General features: G+C 50.5%; 1 long non-coding RNA gene across 1 annotated transcript; it reads right to left on the bottom strand.

The window, feature by feature from the left end:
- Positions 1-383: 383 nt before the first annotated feature.
- Positions 384-948, bottom strand: LOC140699876 (uncharacterized). Its single transcript, XR_012078145.1, has 2 exons — positions 824-948; positions 384-688 (listed from the first exon to the last, which is right to left on the bottom strand). It is a non-coding gene; the product is annotated as an uncharacterized lncRNA (long non-coding RNA).
- Positions 949-21,299: the final 20,351 nt, after the last annotated feature.

Genomic DNA, 21,299 nt, shown 5'->3' with positions numbered 1-21,299 from the left:
TCAAGGAACTTCATAAACTAAATCTAAAAAGTATGTGGAAAAGCCAAGAAAAGTAGTGAAAACACTCGTAGAAAAGATGCAGTTACATAAAGGTAACCAGACACATGGCAGGGATTTTACCTTATGAAGTTGTAGTGACTGGAGGATGAGGAGTTGGGGCGAAGAAGGACAACAGAGGGCAAGAGGAAATAGCCCGGACGCGGACCCAGGGGCCCACGGACACTTCACGGCGCAGACAGACGGGCAAGCAGGATGGTTTCATTCAAGGATCAGAGGCAACTGATCGTGCTTATCAGAAGACAGTTGCGGTTGGCTCTCTGCCCTTACAGAGAACTTGTGTATTCAAGACTAGCTATTTTTCTACTCAGCTTTATCATTCGAAATTAGGAAATTAGCAATCACATTTTATTTATGGAAATGGACTCACGAGCAGAATGACAAACACAAAGTTCAGGGGGGCAGGGGGCGGGGGAGGTGTGACAAGGATGGCGGCTCAGGGACCGCACCTGACGTCCTTCTCTGGAAGCAGGGCAACGGGCCCACTGCTGCTCATCTCATCGCTCTTTACGTCTCACGTAGTTCAGGTACATTTTCTCAAACACATGAATAATTCAACACAAAGATTGTAAAGGAGTATTGCCAACCCAGCCTCCTGCTGTAAGATGTGTTTTGGGTCTATTTCCATCTCCTGCAGTGGGAAAAGGGAGAGTAAGGAAACAGTAAGCTTGGCAGGGGTTTGAAGGTTTCTGTACCTTCTAATTTTTTGTGCAAAAAGAGAGCCTGTTGCATACATGCGGAAGAGCGAAGGATTTCGAATAATCACCTGTAGAGCTGTAGTCTTACTTCTGAAATGAGCGCGTTCAAAAGTGAGTTTGAATATTATTTGAATAAACCGAGCCAGCCCCGGCCCCGGCCGTTCGTCCGGCCGGGGGTGCAGACGTGGCTCGCGAAGCTGACCGTTTCCACCCGGGGACACACAGGCGGGCGGAGCCTCCCGCGGACGGCGCGCCCGGCTTCCGCTGACGCGCGGCGCTGCAGACGCGGCTGGGCGGCGGCGACGGAGGCTCCTTTGAGTACCTCGTGCTTCTCGTCAGTCATTTAGTGGCTGTCACTTAATTATCTCAGACGTCAAGGAGGAAATGAGCTGATTTGCTGATGTACAAAACGGCACCCGAGAGGAGGGTGAGGCGGGCGTGACTTTGCTGGTTCAGAAGGACGCCTGGTGACAGACGTGAATGGCCGCGGAGCCCTTTGGAAGCCCAAACTAAGAGCCGCACCATCTGAACCCCCAGAATATTCGAGCAACCCAGTAACCTTGATTTGAAGGCAGGTGAGAGGCAGGGCTCCCTGACACAGATAATTTGAGCTACTTTTTTCAGGTGTCAATGGGCTTCAACCTCCAGGATGAGGATGAGATGTCAGCTGAGAAATGCAATGTTATGTAGAAGGCATTTCAGTACAATAAAGCCAGACGCTGCCCTCACAGCCTGAGAGGGTCTAGCTCAGCTCCACTGCTTGACTTCATCTGAAGGCAAGTTAAGGTGCACATTCCCAGCTAACCTTTCCCGCTGGAGGCATGAGCTGGGCCGTAACAGGGCCAGGGGCTCCCCAGGCTCCCTGGTCAGCATCTTCCTGCCAGTGCCAGCTGCCTCCCACGAGGATGCCAGGTCCCTCGTCTCCTGCTTTTGTACTATGACTTGCAAAGGAAGAGTTGCCCCAAGTAAATGAGCCGGGGTGGACGAACAAAAGACCAGGGGCCCACAAGTTTGGCTTATAGGGAGCAAATACGGAGGCCAGCGTGCCTGGCCGTCTGAGGTGGGACAGGCATCTGGACGGGCCGGATGTCTGATGGCAGGAGCATCAGTGAGAAGCCAGACTAGAGATGGCTACGACCATTCTCCAAACTGGCCCCACAGACACCTCCCCGCTCCCCGCCGGACACCTTGGGAGACGCACTTGTGCTGCCGCTGGCTGGAAAATGAGAGGAATTCGTTTTCTCTCAACTTCAACATGGGAAACATTGTTTGACGTTGTAGAAAGTACACAATCTCCTGCTGATTTATTTTTGCTTCCTTCTGGGCCTGGCCAGCTTGGGGGAAGCAGAGATGAACCATTCAAATGACAAACACATCACTAGGACGACGTAATGTGCTGGCATCTCCAGCCTCCCAGAGCATCAGGCTGCGTTTCTGAAATAAATTCTGCCTTGAGACTGTACTCACTCTGCGTATTTATGTAGCGCTTTTACTCCCAAAGTGCATGTGAACACAGCATCTCTGTTCATCCTCACAGGCTCATGCTCACGGAGGTCTCCCCCGAGCACGTAGCAGCCAGAGAAGGACAGATGGATGGTGATTAAGCGGACGTGCAGCCCTCAGCACTCCCCATCCTCCTCTCCCTCCCACCCCTGACTTCCCTGCTCCCATCTGTAAATCAGCAGGAGGACACACAGAAACTCCAGTCCTTAGGCGTGGGACTTAGTGGCTGTTTTCTGGAAAGTCTTTCATCTTCCCCCAGAGTGTCTCCTCACCATCTCTCCTGCAACCTGCAGCCCTGCTCTCTGCCCCATCTCACTTTGCATGTCCCCAACCTCTGCAATGAGGAGAGTGGCCTCCTCCATGTGTCAAACATACTCACCACCAGGGACCAAACACCCAGCCCCCTCTGGTCCTAGAAGAAATTCCAAGGCGCCCACTGGCAATCAGCGACATCCAAACCCACTTTTTGTTACACCTCTGCATGCCTACGACCTGGTGATGCTCACTGCTTCACATTATTACACAGGAAGGGGTGCCAACCCTCTACCCAAAGAGATTTTCTCCTGGATACGGCAGGCCCTCCCCATGCCAACATCCTCCCTGACTTTTCTGCAGCATTGAAGGCGTTCAGGGAACAGCCCCTTCTTGGCGGGTTGTGATGCTGCACTTGGCAGCTTCCCTGGCCCGTGCTGTTCCACTTCCTCTGTTGGCTCAGCCCTGCGATGCCCCCTGGCCATTCTTCCCTTCGTTCACTCATCTGGTCTCACCTTCACCATAGTCTACATGTCCCCTGCCCTCCACTCCAAAGCTTCATTTTCAGGCACATTCGTTGCCTTACTTTTTAACTTGCAATTCTTGCCAACTGGGGACATTTTCCCTTCTAACATCATTCTGTCAAAGTTGAAATGGATCACATTCTCCACAGCTTCCCAGCTCAGCCTGACCATGGCTCCCAGGCTGACAGATCTGGAGAATGGGGACAGGGGCCACTCTGGTTCTTGACTTGTATTCACCCCTGGAAAGACACTGCTGGGGCCCCTTTTACCAGCTGCTGCAGCCGCCTCAGAGGGCTGCCCTGGGAGCCTCCAGCTGCCTTCCCAGTGGTTCCAGTCTAAGGAAAGAGCAAAGAGACAAATGGGCTGAGGTCACCAGGGCAGAAACATGCCCAGATCTTCCTTCCTGTTTGTTCACATGGAACTGAGTGTCTTCAGGGCAAAAGCAAGTTAGAGACACGAAGCTGGTCTGGTTGCCTAACATCAGCCACCTCTGTGGAGAGAAGCGGAACAGACCACAGCCCGTCGGGCACCATACCTGCAGAGTGACACGGAGAAGGGCTGTAAGGCTCGTGATAAAAGCACGTGCCACCACCAATGGCTATCCAGGCCCACAGGAAGTTTGAGATGCATCCCAACCTTATGACACAGAAAAACTGCCCACTAAATTCCTCATGCATCTCCTGCAGATGTAGCAGGAGGCTACAGGTCCTTCTCTTTGATAGGTTCTTGTGACCAGGCTGTGTCACATGTGAACTCCTCAGAGACAAGGGCCAAGGTAGGCCCTCATTCTGGAGAAGAGGCGGTGGCTACAGATAAAGGTAAGATCTTGGCAGAAGCTTGGAATAGGGATGAACTGCCCCAGAAGTCAAATGTGAGCATCACAAAGTGAGTCATGATGAACGAGCATGCCTGCATGCCTCCCAGAGGTGGTGAATCCCACCTGCCCCATCCCCACCCCCATGAAGAGCCTTAGACCTTGGGACAGAACCTAAGGAGAGAGCCGTAAGAAGAGGCCTTTGAAGCATCTTCAGCCGCAAGCAAAGTGCCTGTGGTCTATAGATCAGCTCCAGCCTAGTTCCCAGCGAAACACCTCAGGTGCAAATTACACCGTCTGCCCACCCCTCCTCCTTGAGATCCCCCTCAGGTCAAAGGTGCCCACATTCACAGGTACAGATGACCCCGCCCACCCAATCCTGATGGAAGGGGCTTATCTGAAGCCCACAAATGGTTGGTGCAACTCCACGTTTTAAGCAAACGGGTGCTTCTCGAATGCAGGGATGTGCCTGGGTTCGTTGCTCTCTCCAGGAGCACCACTCTGCGACAACTCGAGTCCAACACACATCTGAGTTTTAACAACAAACTTAATCAAGGCCCCCCAGTTTTTATCCTCGTCTGTTCATCTCTTCAAAGCATCCACTGCGAGTTGAGTTCTACCAAAACAGCAATGCACAAGGGAGACATCTGTTGCCCACAGGAAGCTTCCGTGGGTTTACAGAAAGTAGACAAGGCCCCTTCTGTGGGGTGGACAAATGCCAGGAAATGCTATTGCATTACTCAGGGGGATTAAGGAGGGCTTCCTGGAGGAAGTGGCGGTGGAGCTGGGAGTTAATGGATAGATACAAGTTCTCCAAGCAAATGAAGGTGGTCCTGTGGGTAGAGAGTCCAAGAGCAGAGCTCCAGAGGCAGCTGTGGGGACTGGCTGTGATGTGGGCATGAGGTGGCTCATGGCAAGGGGTGAGGCAGGCAGGTGTGGAGATGGGCTCTAGGATAGAGAGAATGGCCTCAGAGTCAGACGCAGTGGTCACTGCGCCGACTTCCCCTAACCCTCAGACTCCTGATCTGTGAGCTGTGACACAGTCAGCACCCACCCACATGGGCTGAATGTAATACTGTGTCTCAGTGTCATCAATACGTGAACACATAGGCCACTCGGTCACAAAGTTGCCAACTGTGGTGGTGGCCGTGTCCCTCCAGCCCACCTGAAGGAGCTTTGATTTTTCTTACGATTTGTAAAGAGAATCCAGTGAAAGAGACCACAACCAGGTTGACATTTCAGCACGATCACGCTGGCCAGAGTGTGGATAGTGAGGGGACCCTGGTACAGAGGCAGTGCGGTGACTGAGAAGACAGGGCCACGTCCCAGACTCGAGAGGTGAGGAGACTGAAGGGATGTTTCAGATTTAAAGTTGGCAGAACTTGGCAACTGATCAATCTGGGGGAGAGGTGGGGTGATGAGGCAGAGGGAGGAGCCAAAGTTCACAGCAAAGGCTGAGTCTTGAATAGCTTAGTGGACGGGATGTGAGCACCTAGGCGAGGACCAGTGGGAGAGATGGGAGGGGGCAGCAGTGACTGGGGCGGGGCGGGCAGCCAAGGGGCAAGCAGGGCAAAGGAAGGGGCACGCACACTGGTCCATTCATCCCTTCCGTATTAGTCTTGTTGGTGTAAGGGCTCTCAGGACTGTCTGTGAGGGTCACGAGCGCCACCCAGGAGCGAGGTATGACCTGGACAAGTGGGGCTGTGGACATGCCCAACAGCGAACGCTCCACTCTGGACAGCAGTGAGGAGGCTGACTGACGTGTCTGCGCACCTGCTGGCTCACACTGGTGGGATTTCGACGGAGCCAGCGTTCACTGTGAGACCTTCCTGCTGATGCTGCACTGAGTCCACCGACAGCTCTTCCTGGGTGTGTCCACACCCCACCTCACATCGACCACCAGAGCTCAGGAAAGCGGGGGCAGGGGGAAGCATGAGAGAGAGAGTGTGTGTATATGTGTGCACACACAAATACGTACATGCACACATTATATGTCAACTAGCATCCAATAGCTATTGGGGAAATTGCATTTCTCCTTCTCTGTTGAATCAGGTATTAGCTACAATCACCGTCCTCTGTTCTTGTCTCCCAGCGTGACTGATCCGTGTGGTACCACTCACTGTAACCCCCCAGTAAACTGTTAGGGCATCGACCACATCCATCTTTCTAAAGAAAATTACCAAGTGCTTATTTATTGTGAGCCTGGACAGGCTCACGAGACATCATCCCCAGAACGTGCCCCAGGAAAGGAGGTGCACTGTCCATCATCCCAAGCTCCCAGCTCCAGATCCATCTGGTGAGCTAGAGCACAGGGCTGGTGGGCGGCTTTGGGTGCCTTGTTAATGACCTCGTTAGCAGCTTAATGGAGAAATGGGGGACCTGAATGAATGGGGAGCCTTTCCATGCTATGTTTAGCAGTCCCTGGATTTATGGGCCTGGAGTTGCTAACCTTCTGTAAGATAGTCACTTCTCTTATTACAGAAAACAGTCTGTTTTTAAAAGCTGCAGGAGATTCTTTGAATGCAAAACAGCTTTTGCAATTCTTTTGGCTGATTTATTTATAAGGGATTTTTTTTTCTTTAGCTGTTTTTGATGGGAGCGGCAGAAATTAGGGAGAGATGTCTGCAGAGCATCGGTATAGGTCCCTGAAACTGAACCTCTGACACATGCGGAGCCTCAGTCTTCATGTAGCATGGATCGTGAGCTGCTAAGAGGGTTTCTGGGGTGAGGAGCTGACTTGACAACTACATATGGCAGTCAGGATCATGGCCACCCCACTGCCTGGGGGAGGGGGTATCTCTGAGGTTTCTCCTTTACCTGTTTGGTCTCTGATTGGCTTTGTACTTCCATGTCCCCAGGGAGGGTCTATAGATCAAATTTTTTAAAAAATCATCTGCCTTTCTTTATATTCTGGCACCAGGTGTTGGTGCTGATGCCAGGCCCCTGGGTTAATGTCCCTCTCAGTTGCTTGGTCAGTGGTTGATGCTGTCAATTGCCCTCACTTGTTTGATTCACTCCACAAGCATCTGCTGAACAACTTCTATGTCCTGAACACCTATTCTAGACACTGAGATGAACACACAGGTACCAGGGTTCAAGTCTAGTTAGGGAATGAGTTGGTTCATTCAAAATCAGTATGTTTAAAACTACAAAGACATTCACATGGAGCAGAAGTTCAGACAGTGAGGGGGCAAAGGCAGCCCCATAGGAGTTCCCCAGTCAGATAAACCGAGTGCTTTGTCTAGGATGACTGAGCAGCCCCCAATGACAAGGACAGTTTAGGGTATGTGAGTCCTGCTGTCTCCTCTCTAGAACCCTCACTAGCTGGGTAAGCAACCTGCTGATGAAGTCCTGCCCTGTTCTCAGCCCCACAACGGGAAGGGGCTTTATATCCAAGACCAGGGTGCTATCTCTTGATCACCACTGTGTTCCAGAGCAAGTGGGAAAAAATTTATGAGGTTATGGATGTTCCACTTATGTCAAAAAAACTACCTGATGCTGCATTTTGACATTAATTACCAGACATACCAGAGAAATTAGATATTTGAGTTCTGCTTCTGGCTGCACTGCCCAAAATAGATCCAAGTTGACAAAGTTAAGTTTAAAAATACGTGAAATTGTTTTGTGTGATGTTATATTTTATAGTGCATACATAGTACATTTAAATTTTTCTTTAATAACATGCCATTTTGTAACATCATTACTTCATGAAGCTTAAGGAAAACATTGGAAAGACGTGAGTCCTCATTGCTTCTCTTTAACTGAATTGTAGCTCAAAATCCCAAAGTTCAGCACCACCAGGAGTGGAGGTGGAGGGAGCTGGAGCTGTCCTGTCCTTGGTGCTGAAAGTGGGAGCCTTCTCCTCCCTTCCACATTTAGTGCCCCTCAGTCCCTGGAGCTATCCACCTCCTGGTGCTGAAAGTGACCTGGAAGAGCTGCTGCTTCTCTGCCTCCTGCCAGCCAAATTGCATTGCACCCAGGCCAACTCAAGCTGGCTGAGTTTCATTACGTTTTCATCCTGGGGCCCAGGTAGTGGCCCCAGTCCTGGCCCAACTAGCTTTGTAATGTTAGATAAAGAACTTCTGCTTGCTGGTAGAAGTTTGGGCCCCCAACAATATGTTGCTATGCCTTTTGACTGAGAATAAGATAGTCACATAAGTCAGAAACAAGCTCTCTGTTATTTTACTTGTGTTTATTGAATTTTCCGGTTTTATTAGATAAGAAATTTATAGTAATAGGAAAATAACTTTAAAATACATAAGAAATCTGGGCTGTAATTGATGAGCTGCTGGAGGCAAGATGCAAGCAATTCTGAGAGTTAAGAAGTCCTGGGGGATCTAGTCACAATACTGGAGGGCCCTCCTATGACAATACCTCCAGGAGCTCAACGAGATCCCCTTAGTAAATATTGGAGAAAAATCCCCCTCAGACTTCTGGCTGGGGAAGGGAAAGGGAACCACTCTGGAACAAGACAGAACACTCTCTTCTACTTAACAGGGTCTAACAAGGTCCGCTCTTGGGGGAAACTAGCTAACCGGAGTCTAACTGACCTGGAAAGAGAAATCACCTGTTCCGGCTCGCTCTAGCCAAACTGTCTCACCTAAGGAGGGGAGAAAAAAACTAGAAGCACTTGTGAAGTTCACAGTCCAGAGACACAGGCTCAGTAAAAAACTGAGACTGAATTGTAGCCTGATAGGATACTTCCCTTTCCTCCACAGCTCACTACCATGTTATCAGAGGTCAATGGGTAGCAGTTCCTTTTACCTGGTACAATGTCCAGCTATAATGAAAAATTACAAGGCCTATCAAAGCAAAAAACACAATTTGAAAAAACAGAGCAACCATAAGAACCAGACATGGCAGGGATGTTGAAACTATTGGATTGATCATTTAATACAACTATGATTATTAAGGACTGTAATGGACAAAGCAGACGGCATGCAAGACTATATGGGCAATGTAAGCAGAGAGAAGCCCTAAGAAAGAACCAAAAATAAATGCTAGCGATCAAAAACTCTGTAAAAGAATGAAGAAGGCCTTTGGTAGGCTTACTAGTAGACTAGGCACATCTGAGGAAAGAATCTCTGAGCCAGAGGATGTATCAATAGCATTCTCAAAAACCAAATAGCAAAGAGAATAAAAGTTGAAAAACAAAAACAGAACAGAATACCCAAGGACTGCAGGACAACTACATAATGTTTAATATATACATGCATAATGGGAATATCAGAGAGAGATTAAAGAGAGAAAGAAACAGAAGAAATATTTGATGCAACAATAAGTGAGAATTTCCCCCAGATTAACGTCAGTCTCCAAATCACAGACCCAGGAAGCTCAGACAACATCAAGGATGATAAACACCCGTGAAACTATGCTGAGGCATGCCCTTGTCAAACTACAGAAATCAAAGGTAAAGAAAAACTATGAAAGAAGTCAGAGGATGAAATCATCTTACATACAGAAGGACAAAGGTAAGAACCACATTCAACTCTACCTCAGAAGCCACGCAAGCAAGGAGGGAGTAGAGTGAAATATTGCTTTGAGAGAGAATACCAACAACCTGGACTTCTGCGCCCTGAGAAGTTACCTTACAGAAGTGAAGGGGCAATGCTTTCTCAGACAGACAAAAATTGAGGGGTTTGTTGCCAACAGAGCTGCCTTACAAGAAATGCTAAAAGATCTTCTTTAGGGAGAAAGAAACTAATACAGGTAAAACATTTGGATCTGCATAAAGAAAGGGAGAACATCAAGGAAGGAATATGTGAAGGCAAAATAAAACTTTTATCTTTATTATTCTTAGTCGATCTAATAGGCAACAATGTATTCAAGATAACAATAGCCACAATGTGTTTGATCATGTATGCTTATGCACATATCATATACATGTTTACACACGCTTGCTCGTGAGTGAATTAAATGGCAGCAACGCCACAAGCAACAGGAAGCGGGAGTTGGGATTAGTTTGGTTTCAGGGCACTCACACTAGCCTTGAAGTGTGCAGTGTTACTTGAGAGTGAGCTTGGATTAGCTGTAAATGTATACTGGAAACTGTAGGACAACCAGTAAACAAGTGAAGGTATAACTGACATTCTAATAAAGGGGAGAAAACTGGGTCATATGAAATGCCCAGCTAAGAAGCAGAGGAAGGCAAACATAGAAATGAAGAACAAGGACAACAATCAGAAAACAGTTTCAACTGTGGCAGATGCTAATCCATCTGTATCAAGAACCATTTTGAATGCCAATGGTTTAAATGTAACCATTAAAAGACAGCAATTGTCAGAGTGCATCTAAAAACATAACCCGACGATAGGCTGCCTATAAAAAAATGCATTTTAAAGACACATGTGGGTTAAAAGTAAATGGGTGGAGAAAAGCATACCGTGCCAACATCTATGAAAAAGAATGCAGGAGTAGCTGTATTAATTTCAAACAGATCGGACTTCACAGTAAGGGAATTTATCAGGAATAAAGAAGTGCACTACATAATGATAATAAAGGAGTCAATTCTCCAAAAAGGCATAGCAATCCTTAACATGTATGCACCTTACAACAGATTCAAACTGCATGCGGCAAAAACAACTGATAAAACTGCAAAGAGAAATGGATGAATCCATTGTCATAGTTGAGGACTTCAGCATCCGCCTCTCAGTAACGGACAGATCCTTCCAGCAGGCGGAGAATCAGTAAGGACACAGCTGAACTCAACACCACCACCGATCAACCACGTATAGTTGACATCTTTAAACCACTTCATCCAATAACAGCAGACTTCACATTTTTCTTAAGCACACATGGAATATTTACCAAGTTAGACCAAATTCTTGGCTAGAAAACACACCTTAACAAATCTGAAAGAGTAGAAATCACACAATGTGTGCTCTCAGATCACAGAGGAATTAAACTAGCAATCAGCAATGGAAAGATGCTGGAAATCCCCAAATGCCGGAGATTAAACAACATACTTCTAAACAGCACATAGGTGAGAGAAAAAAATCTCAACAGAAATTTTTAAAACTTTTTGAGTTAAATGAATATGAAAATACAAATTTATCAAAATTTGTGGGATACAGCAATAGCAATGAATGTATATATTAGAAAAGAAAAAAATCTAAACTTAATAGTCTAATTTTTCACCTTATGAAACAAGGGGAAAAAGAGCATTTAAATCCAAAGTGAGCATAAGAAAACAAATAAAGATTATAGCAGAAATCAATAAAATTGGCAACGGGAAATCAATAGGGAAAATCAGCCAAAGCTGGTCCTTTGAGGAGATCAATAAAATCAATGCCTTAACTAGGCTAAGGAAGCAGGAATGCAAGGACACAAACTCCTCCATCAGAAGTGAAAGCAGGGGCATCACTGCGGAGCCCACAGGAATCCAAAGGGTGACAGAGAAATACCAGGAAGAGCTTTACGCCCACAAAGGTGATAAGCTAGTTAGTGTGAACCAGTTTCCGGCAGATGCAATCCGCCAGAACTCAGACAAGGAGAGAGGGGCGATCCGAACAGGCCTGTCTCTGTTAAAGAAAGCAAATCAACAATTAACAACCTCCCAAAGCATAAAGCATCAGGCCCAGGTAGATCTGCTGGTGAATTCCACCGAACATTTCAGGAGAAGATCATACCAGATCACTACGTCCTTCCAGAAAACAGAAGCAGCGGGACTGACTCCTAACTCCTCCGGTCCTCACGGGGTCACCCTGCCCAACCAGAGCAGCCATGACAGGAAAACTGCAGACCAGCGCCTCTCATGTACACAGATGAAAAAATCCTCAACAGATATCACAAATCAAACCCAACGATGCCTGAAAGGAATTATACACGGTGACCAAGTGTGGTTTATTGCAAGTATGCAAGGCTGGTTCAACACTTAGAAGTCAATTAATGTTATCCCTCACAGCAACAGATTAAAAAAAGAAAATGCACATGATCACATCAATCGATGTAGAAAAAGCATCTGACAAAGTCCACCCATTCACGATGAAAGTTCCCAGCAAACTAGGAATAGAGGGGAACTTTCTCAGCTTGATGCATTGTATCTCCAAAACCCTAAAGCTGACAGCACACTTGATGCCGAGGAACTTGCTTTCCCACTAAGATCAGGCGCAAGGCAAGGAGGTCCCCTCTCACCACATCACACTGGACGTCTTTGCTGATGCAGTAGAGGGATAAAAGGAAAGAAGGAGCACACAGACTGTGAATAAAGACATGAAACGGTCTCTGTTTGCAGATAACGTGGTCCTACCTGTAGAAAGAACTGACAGAAACACCCTGGAAACAAAAAGTGATTATACTGCGGTTTTAGCATACATGGTTAGTACAAGATTCAATTATTTTCCCATATCCAGCAATGAACAAGCGGAATTTGAAATTAAAAGCAAAACATTTCAAAAACAATGAAATATTTGGGTACAAATCTAACAAAATATGTACCTGATCTACGTGCGGAAAACCATAAAACCGATGAACAAAATCAGAGAAGAACTAAATAAATGGAGGTGATATGCTATGTTCATGAGTAGAAAGACGTAACATTGTCAAAATTTCAGTTCTTCCAACTTGATCTGTAGATTCAACGCAGATCCAAACAAAATCTCAACAAATTATTTCATGGATGTTGACACATTTTGTTTGTTTTGTTTTGTTTTGTTTGACTCAACTTCCTGACAATATCTAAGTGTATTTCCTAGGCTGGGGGTAAGGGCAGAGAGGTTGGCAGCTGATGATACTTATTTACTTATTCATTTTTATAGGTTTTTTAATGAGCACATTTTCTTGGTAATGCTGTCTTTATGTTTTCCTTGACTGTATTTGAAGCTGTTGTCTTGGATACGGGAAACATTGAAGCTGATAAATGGCGTTTCACATCTAAAATAATCTGAATTTCTGGCACAGTGGACATTTATATCATGTTTTCGCCACAGGCAAAACTTTTTCCTGAAGAATTTGAAGATCTTTTTTCTGCCTGTGAAGAAGGAAATCTTGCTGCATCTCAAATTATCCTCAGCTGAGATGTTTGATTTCACGATTATGCAAGAAACCTAATGTCGTATTAATCCAGTAAACTCTGTGTCTCGCTTCTGTCTTCCCACTTTGTCTTGTCTCCCTGGGATCTGGGTGTGCAAGTTCTCCAGCTTGACCGGGAGCCCTGGCTCTCTGATTGAGCAGGGCTGGGCAGACGACCATCCAGCGCAGAAGAGGATCTGGTTTTGAATTCAATCTAATTCTGCCTTTTCTTTCAGCTTGGATTTTCTGTCTCATGAATCCTTCCTCCCGGCATCTTTGCTGGCTCCTCCTCTTCTCCCTGACCTCCTGAGGTCAGAGTGCATGCCCCTCACCTCCATCTACACTTCCTCCAGCTCACCCACCCCATGTCCTGCTGGGCGTTCCACTCAGGCATCTCACAGACACTGCAAACTCTGCACACGCAGCCTACATCCCTGCCCCACGGCAGTCCGGACGGTCTTCCATCCCACCCTTCCACTCGCTCTGGCCAAAACCTGGCAGGCGCCTCTACCCTCCCCCGCACCCATATCTAATCCACCAGAGGGTCTACGTGCCCCGCTTCTGCACATTTCAAAAAGCTGTCACTTGTGACTCTGCCCATTGCTACCTTCTGCTCCTCCTCTCCCCCTCCAGAATGTAATCTCTACCCAGGAGCCGGAGTGATTTTTTACAAAAGTCAAATCATGTTACTAAGAGACTTGAAATCCTGAAAGAGCCCCTCACCTCACTCCAGATGAAATTTAAGTCCCCGGCGCCCACCAGGCCCCCCGTGAGCTGGCCGCCCGCTACCTCCCTGCTGCTCCCTGCTGCTCCCTGCCCGCGGCCCTCACGCCTCAGGCCGCTCCGCCACGCTGGCCTCCTGCCTTTCTGAAGCGCACCGCGCGCCCGGCGGCCTGGGCTGCTCTTCCCCCCGCACCTGCTTGGCTGGCTTCCTCACGGCCTTCAAGCCGTCTTCGAACGCCAGCTCCTCAGCGAGGGCCCCCTCCCGCCCCGACTTGACCTCTCCCGCGCTGCTCCGCCTCCCCCCGCTTTGCAGGCTTCCTCACCGCCTCGCACACTGTGCGGTTCGCACGTTTCCTGTGTGTGTTGTGCGCTGCCTTCCCTCTGGAGAACAGCTGTGCGACGGCTTCTCAGGTGTTTACAGCACCCTGCCTCACAAAGTCGATTTTCAGTAACACTTGTTGAGCAGATGCAGCCTGAACCAGACTCAAGCCCCAGCTCCGACCATCACCGTGTGTGTGAGCTGGGGTGAGCTGGTCAACCCCCCTGAACTCGGCCCTCATCTGGAAATGGAGCCGTACATAAAAGGACCATCCTGAGGGGTCGCCGGGGACCGCCGGCCAAGTGTGGGCCTGGGGGCCACCGCGGAGCGAGTGGAGAAGAAGCCGATCTCCTGTCCTGTGACCTGCGGGATTCTCCCAGCAAGGGGCGTTTTCCTTCACCATCAGCAGGAGTCGCGCCACTCGCCGGCCTCGTCGGCCACAGCTCGGCGCACGGCCCCCACGAGCGCAGGTGCGCGCTGGGCTTTTTCCACGCGAGGCCTCTTTCAGTCTCACAGCAGCTCCGCGGGTGGGCGCTGTGACTGGCCCCGCCACACAGACGAGGAAGAGGACGCACGGGGCCGCCGTCCTCCCCGAGCAGGGCACACGGCTGGTCCGCGGGCCGAGCGCCGCCCGAGCCTCCGCCTTCGCCGGCACTCTCCCCGCGCTCTCCTCCGCCCCGCAGGTCGGCGTCTTCCCAGGAGGGAGGCTGCGAGCGAGCAGCGCGCAGTGCCCGCGTGCTCGTCTGGGTGTGTGGTTAGGCGCCACTCGCAAGAGGGAGCTGCTGTGGAACATATTTTAAGGCTCTCTGATGCCTGCTGCCAAACTATCTCCTGAAGTGTCTTTTTTAACAGTTTACAGTCTCATCAACAGAGTATAGGGGCACTGAATAGACATTATTAAAGGCCGAACTTCTTTCACCGCACGTGCTTGCCACGGCATGTTGTCGGGTATTTATTTTTAATTCTTAGCTTTATAAATAAGATGCTTATCAACATCTTGATGAATAAAATACCTTCTCTTTGGGGAACTCCCCCCTCCATTTGGATAGATTTCTTTGATCAAAGGCTTATGATCCACATTTCAGAGTACCTCCTTTGCTTCTCCTCAGACACGGACTGAGGTCCTGTGATGTGCTGCCTCCTGTCCTCAGGGTGAGAGCCCCAGACTGACAGTTGCCCCTATTAGAGCTGAGTTCACCGTCTTCCATGCCTGGAAAACAAGGCTGCACGACTCCTCTACGCCGCTGCGTTTCCCTTTATCCAGACAGAGGTCGAGACCTGTTTCAGCCCTCATCCCGGACCCTGTGAGAGCCCTGGGTCTGCAGAAACAGAGGGGACTGCCAGCCCTGTCCTCCAAGGTCTCTCAGAGAAGCCAGAGGTGGAAGGATAGACTTTCAGACCATCGTGTTGGCGATGCAGATGTGAAACTTTTACGCTAATAGTAAGATTTCCTGTTCACTACTGTCACTTGAAAACATCGAAGTAAGAGATAATTTTTTTAATTAAAAAGTGAGCTCTTCAAATGCTGGGCACTCTTTTCAAGACCTTGTCTTGGGCATCTCTGTGTCTGCCGGGCACCTACACTGAAGTTATCTGCTGGTGGGGGGACGGTTCTCTGGGGAGGGAGCCCATGCTGTGACATTTCAGTTGGACTGGAAGGCTGCGGGTCTCGTGTCCCTGGAGGCTGGCACTCCCGGGATGGGGGCTCACCCTCCAGTGGCTCTCATCCCCGGGTGACGGGCAGGTGAAGACCAGGTGAGGGCTGCAGCTTGTGGCTTGTGTGCTTGTGGTCCTCCCCTCCCCCAACACCACCGCCAGGACCGCCTCCAGGCGGTGATCGGGGCTTCCTCACTGAAGCTGCCACAGGCCCGCGACACGGCCGATGTGTGTCTGGCTCTGATCTTATCCTCTCTCCACTTTGCTAAAAAGGCCTCAAGATTATTTACTCAAGGGCTCTCTGGCTTCTCAAACACTTGGTGAAGATTGCAAAGATCTCCAGGCGTGATAAGGCTGGAAAACCTGCTGTTTTCCTCTAAACACTGGTCCCCAGCAGTCCTGCCCTGGCAGAAACTGTGTACCTGGCTGCACAGCGACTGCTTCCATCAGCACCACCGAGTTGTTAACTACACCATAACTGCATGTTGGCCGAGGCGTCCTAAGATGTAATTTTCTTATCATGAACTCAAGCTGACCGTCCAGCTGCTCATTACGCAGTGATTCCTCTGGGCGGGGTGCGAGCGTCTTAGCAAAGCCTGGTGCCGGCGTGAAGCCGTGGGCGGGCTGGTCCATTTGCCCAGTGTGATTCAGGGGCATGGCCATCCTGTTACATTTTTTCAACCTCTGTCTCAACTTTCCGAGTTGGTGTAATGACTTACATACAAGGTCCCAAAGTGGCTCACGGAGGAAGCGTGGCCACTGCTCCCGGTGGCAGAGCAGAGCCTCATCTTCTCAACCTCAGTGTCTCTGCAGGGACATCACAGCCGCAGGGAGGGGGACGACGTGGAGCCGGACCTGCTGTAGCCCAGGGAGCTTAAAGAGACCCTGTGCTGGTGCAGAGGGCCTGTGTCCCTGTTCCTGGGCCTCGTGGGCCCGGCACTTGGGCCTCACTCAGGGGCTTTTGATTCAGGAAAATGGGGCGTGAGAGGAAGGTCGTGTCCAAGGTCCTGGGCGGGTCCCTGGGATGTGCTCCACCAGTTGAGGGTCCCTGGCTTCGAGCAGGAAAGAATTTGAGAGCGAGCCACAGTAGAGTGAATGCAGATTTATCCAGAGAGACACGTACTCCTATGCACTCCATAGACAGAGGGCCAGAGAGGCCACGAGGAGTGGGGAGGTGGGTGTTTAGTTTAAAGTAAAAGTAGGTTCACACTCCATAAAGAGGGCAGGTGTCTCAGAAGGTAAGAGAGAGCACGACCATGAGATGTGAGGTGGTCAGTTTTATGGGCTCGGCAACTTCGCAGGCCAATAACTGGGAGGATGACTCCAACCACTTTGGGGAAGGGGCGGGGCTTCCCAGGACCTGGGCCACCGCCCACCCTCTGACCTCTCAGGGCCAGCCTGGGGGCTGTCCTGGCACGTGGGAAGGCCGTTTAGCAGCCATTGTGTTACACCGGGCGGATATGGAAGCTCAAGGCCTCCTGGGAGCTGAGTCTCCCCCGTCTGGGTGATAGTTGCTGTGTCATTCCTTGAGTGGCTGTGCCCTGCCCCCGTCCCTCCTGTCTCACTTTGAGAAATGCGGATTCCCAGGCCCCAGGCGTATTGACCCAGAAGGTGACTTGCATCCCCATTTCTGGCAAGAGGCACTAGTTCAGGCCCACGGCAGTGGTAAGCCCTCGCTGTGCAGCAGAATCACTTAGGAGCCCGCTTCCACGTCCCGCGCTTGGTGCCCATCACGAGGTCTGATTCCTGTCACTCAGGGATGGAGAACCAGCCATCAGAGTGCTGAAAGTCCCACGTGTCACCAGGGGTGAGAACTGTCGGGTCAGAACAGCTTACCAGGACCCCCTCTAACTCTGACTCAGGGGAAGACACACTACCCGAATCAAGAAAAGTTTAGACCATTGACTGATGACTCAAAATGCTCCAGAAAAAAATATTTTAGTTCACGGCACTAGTGGGCCCAGGCGGGAGGACAGAATTAGCTACGTATTCTGGCGTGTTTAGGAAATGGCGGCTGTTCCACGTCTCAGCGAACTGGTAATAAAACAAAACCAACAAATGCAACGTCTCCCCTCCCCGGTGTTCTGTCTGCAGAGCGGATAAACGTACTGTCACAGGGCCTTCAAGCCCTGACAGGGTTTATTACTACGATAAAAATTTTGACGTGAAGTAACTTTTGACCTGGGCTTGGTTTATTCGGGGGGTTGCAGCTGGCAGTGCCTTTAAGCGCGTGGAACGATGTTGCCAGAGGGTCCGTGGGTCCCTCGGCTTATAGCCAGTTGCATCCTTGCCCGGGGAGGCGGCGTGACGCCCCTGGGCTGTGCTGAAGCACCACGGGCCCCTTGCGTGGCTTTTGCTGGAGCGCTGTCCTGCTGCCCAAAGCACCATTCGGCGGCTCAGAACCCCAGAGTGTCATTCTCAGAAGACGCCATACGCTTTCTCACACAAACCAGCTTTGTTCCGTCATCACCGCAGCAGCGCCGATGTTCCAGCAGTCTGGGCTTGATGGTGGCCTTGTGGGGTACAGACCTCTGTCCTCCAAACATGAACGGGCTGTCTGTTGGTAGAAGCAGGGCCATTCAGGACAATGGCCAATGTCGGGATCGTCGCGGATGCTCTGGACTCAAGCAACTGCGTGTCCATTCGTCAGGGACCCCTTGTTTTCCCCCAAAGTCAACTTTAGTTTGTTTCTGTTAAAATATATCTATTTTTATGATTAGGTAATTGACTCATATGGTCCAAAAATCAAAACTCAGAAGGATCTGCAGGCAGGAATCTCCTCCCCAGCCCCGTCTCTGATCACAGGGCCTCCCACTCGCCTCTCTCCCCAGACACCCACTGCTGCTGATAGTCCAGGGTATTTGCAGATACGCTTTGCAGATACGAGAAAATATTAAAATACCATCCTCTTCTTAGGCAGCTGGTAGACATCATACCCACGTCTACATGCTTCGCGTTTCAGTTTATTCATTATTCATCTGTTTGTTTATTGAGCACCTGCTGTGTTCCAGCCCCTGCTCTCAGCCCTGGAAAGACCACAACTGACATAGCAACAGCCATTCCGCCTCGGGAAGCTCACCCGCGACCGACAGGAAAGGGTGAGGACCAGCGGGCGACACATGAAGTGCAGCAAATGGAAAAATGGAGCTGCACAAGGAGGGCCAGAATTCCAGACAGCACAGGACTTGGCCATCCTTCACAGATGCAGAATCCAGCCAAAGGGACCTGAGACTGGTTTGGGAGTCAAGAACAGAGGGACAGACTCCTCCCTAATGTCCGAGGAAGATGGACTGGGGGAACGAGGGACCTCGCTCCACTGTCACTTGTGTGGGAATCTCGTCTCATCCTCAGATGGGCAATGGCAAAGTCTTGTCTTTCCCAAGGGCGTCCAAGGTCAACTTCAGCTAGCACTGGCCATGGCCTGAGCAGCCCAGGGAGCAGGTGGGGAAAGGTTATCCCGCATGAGGCAGGGGTGAGGCCAGGGCACGGTGGGTCTCACAGGTTCTGGGAGCAGCTGGACAGAGCCAAGTGGACAGGCGGGTCTGAGAGCACAGCCTGGGGCTGGAGGAGCAAGTCCACGGAGGGACCTTAGGCTTCAAGAGGAAGGAAATGGGTCCAAACCCCAGCAGCACAGGGACAAGGGGCCACTGTCGTGGCTGCTCTCTTCGGACAACTGCTCTGAGCTCTGTCTTGCAGCTGGGCAGTCTCGGTCTGTGATGCCAGGAGAAGGTCAGTGGATTCAGAGACAGGCCCTCGGCCTTAGGCCACAGGCCCCCCTTCCCATGAGCAACAGCAGGACCCCACCCACTTCCCAGGCGCCTTTGGCACTTCCGGTGGCTTCTCTGCGATCCTGAGAGCTGGCATCACCCCTGCTCCTTCTCGTGTTTAACCAGGTTGTGTCGTCCTCTAAACCCTTGGTGCCCTTCGTGTCTGCACTGAAGGGGCATCCGAGCTAAGGGCTTCTGGGTGCCCGACCCGCTGCTGTTCTTTACGGCCACGAGAAGGAGCGCCTCATTCCCAGCGTCCTGTCACACAGACGCAACGGCAGACCCGCACCGGGAGACTGGCTGGGAGCTGCCCAGCCCGGGTGTGGGCAACGGTCTGGGTCAGGTTGTTCCTGGAGCCCCTGGGCCACCTGCCCTGCCAGGTCCTAGCCCCCTAAAGCCCCGCCGACACTCTCTCTCTGCTGGGAAATCCTGGATCCCTTTCCCCTCAAAACCCAAGATAATTCTCACGCTTCCATCACATTTGGTATTTCTTTGGATACTGGCTTGTGAAATTATGTACCTTAAAAAAACTAGTTTCTCTCGGTCTAAAATCTCATTTTAGAAGGACCTTTCAAAATGAAGCCAAAATCCCATCAAACAGTAGGCTCCCTGGGAAGCATCCCTGACGGGCAACGGTCTTCGATCCTTTGCTTGATCCTCTGTGATGACAGGCATCTTTGCCAGCAAGAGACATCTGTGCGCTAGAAAACTGATTTCTGAATTAAGTGATCTGTTTCCCTGTCATTTCCGCCCATTGGTCGATGGGCTCTGGGGAATAAATCAACGGCAGCCCTTTGGGTTTTTGAGATCAGGCCTTTGAGCTTCCTCGCTTGTCTCTTTCTACACATCCTTGGTCCTTTCTTCTGTCCTTCAGGGGAAGCTTCTGGTCCTTCCAGGGACTGATGCCTGAGGAGGTGGATCCCTGTGTCCCAGCTGGGCTCCGAGGTTTCCGTGACTCCTTCCTCAAAGATTAAAGTTACATCTGGCTTGCCCTGCACTTAGTGAGCTCATTTTATTCCTTTTCGATAAGGTGTTACAATGCACACTCTTAAAGAATTCACTGTAGCATCGTCCCAGAACCCCTAAGGGCCTCGCTCAGCTGTTGTGTCTGGCAGGGCCAGTCGCCCCTTTTTCGAGATTACAGCACGCGCCATTCTGGGTGTTCTGGGGCCTTCTACGTTAGGCACATGTCCTCAAACGTTCCTCTCTCTGCAGATGTGATTCTGCCAGGCCAGGGGGACGGGCTGCCTGGGTGGAGCGGTGTCCCCCAGGCATCGCAGCGGCTCATCCGGGCTCCAGTTCCCCTTGACCAAGTCACTTCCCACCTTCTCATGCACCGCAGCGGGTGGAGGGGAAGGGCGTGGGTTTTCATGTCAGGGAGCCCAGGTTCCAAATCCCAGCGCTAACTACATGAGTCCGGTGCTTTCTCCAAACCTCTCCGAGCCTCAGTCCCTCCCTGTGCGTGGTGGACGTGGTGAGGTCTGCCCACGGTGCCTGGTGGGCTTCGTACGGGGCAACCCTGCAGACTGTCTTGGCATCAGCTCGAAGTCCACTTGCAGACAGTGTCCCCCCTCCTTCAGGAGAGGACCGTCTTCTGGCACCTCAGAGTATCAAGCAAGGTCCTGGCACAGCTCAGCTTTCCGGCTTCTGCTTTGTTACATCCCTCACCGGAGCAAAGGACAAGGGCCCCCTTTCCTCCCCAGCTCCACCAGCACCCGCCCCAGTTCCCGGGGCACAGAAGGAGACACAGGCTGAGGGGGGAGAACAGAGAGGCCAAACGTGCAGGTCCAACGTCACCCCTAGAGTGATGGCCGCTTGGTCACTGGCTGTGCAAACTCCTCCCACCCCAAAGTGACGCGTGGGTGGGTCTTCATAGCCATCTGTTAATTGCTTTTATTAAGGGTGAATTGTAGCAATAATTCATACCATCCCTGCCCCACAAGTACAAAGTCAGATGGAGTTATTAAAAACAAGCCA

This window comes from Vicugna pacos, chromosome 11 (assembly GCF_048564905.1).
Source record: "Vicugna pacos chromosome 11, VicPac4, whole genome shotgun sequence".
NCBI lineage: Eukaryota > Metazoa > Chordata > Mammalia > Artiodactyla > Camelidae > Vicugna > Vicugna pacos.
Note: the sequence above shows the minus strand (reverse complement) of the source record. Positions and strands in the feature narration are given on the sequence as shown.